This window comes from Gavialis gangeticus, unplaced genomic scaffold (assembly GCF_001723915.1).
Source record: "Gavialis gangeticus isolate Ggan-Ray unplaced genomic scaffold, GavGan_comp1, whole genome shotgun sequence".
NCBI classification, from domain to species: domain Eukaryota; kingdom Metazoa; phylum Chordata; order Crocodylia; family Gavialidae; genus Gavialis; species Gavialis gangeticus.
Window position 1 is genome coordinate 13,909,634 of NW_017728995.1, and position 962 is coordinate 13,910,595.

At 52.0% G+C, this 962-nt stretch overlaps 1 protein-coding gene across 1 annotated transcript in view; it reads right to left on the bottom strand.

The window, feature by feature from the left end:
• The window catches only part of SLITRK3 (SLIT and NTRK like family member 3), a 5,049-nt gene extending 4,100 nt beyond the window's left edge, over nt 1-949 (bottom strand). Inside the window, exon 1 of the mRNA XM_019503036.1 lies at nt 386-949. The gene's annotated coding sequence lies outside the window, so the exon portion shown is untranslated. The remainder of the gene's footprint in view (nt 1-385) is intronic.
• Nucleotides 950-962: the final 13 nt, after the last annotated feature.

Consider the following 962-nt stretch of genomic DNA (forward strand, 5'->3'; position numbering starts at 1 on the left):
CCCCCCCACCCCCATGCCCAAACTTAAAAGCAGAAAGACGCATTTAGGGAGAGGAATGGGGAAGGGAAAGCAATCCTCAGGATCAACTTGCAGATGAAGCCCCTCCGCTGTAGGAAAAGAGGAGACGGTGGGAAAGAAAAAAAAAATCCCCTCTCTGCAATTCCAACCGTGATCTAATTGGGAAGGAGGGAGAAAGAAAGCGGACAGCTACATTGCAGTATCCGTCTCTCCGTCTGCTTTTGCAAAATATTAGCCCCTTACATTCTTTCCCTGCTGCAATACATCCCTCTAGAAATACATAGATACATATCTCTGGTGGGGAGCGGGGGGAGGGAGGTCTTTGAGGCGAGGCAGCGAGAAAAGGAGCTGGAAAGCTTGCACTTACCGGTTTGCAGGAGAGATTTTTAGCACATCTTTTAAAAAAGGGGGGGAAAAGCTTGAGTTTAAGGATTGCCGATTTCTCTCTGGCTCTCTCTTCTCTCTCTCTTTCGCTGTCTCTCCCTCTCCCTCTCTCTCTCTACTCCTGCTGAGGCTGAGGCAAAAGGGGGAAAAAAAAAAAAAAAAGCAAGCAAGCCTGAGACGTGCTGGGAATGCAATGAGCTCCTCAATGAGCTTCTTTAGGATGCAGAGCTGCTGCTTGGCACACTCAATGGAGGAGGAGGAATAGGGGGCTGCTGCAGGCTCCCAGCTCCGGTGCTGCTGCTGCTGCCTTCTCTGGGCACCAGCAGCAGGAGAGGGAGGGAGGCTCAACCACGGCGGAGAATCTCGGGCTTCTCTCCCTTTCTCTCCGTGTGTGTGTGTGCGCGCGTGTGCGTGTTATTGTTGCCCTGGCTCAGGCTTTTCCACGTCATGAAAACGAGCTTCAAGAAGGGCAACAAATGAAGGGGGCGCGCTTGGCACCAGGTCGCGCATTCGGGAAGCCTTGACTCTACAGATTTCCCCCCCCCCCTTTTTTTTTTCTT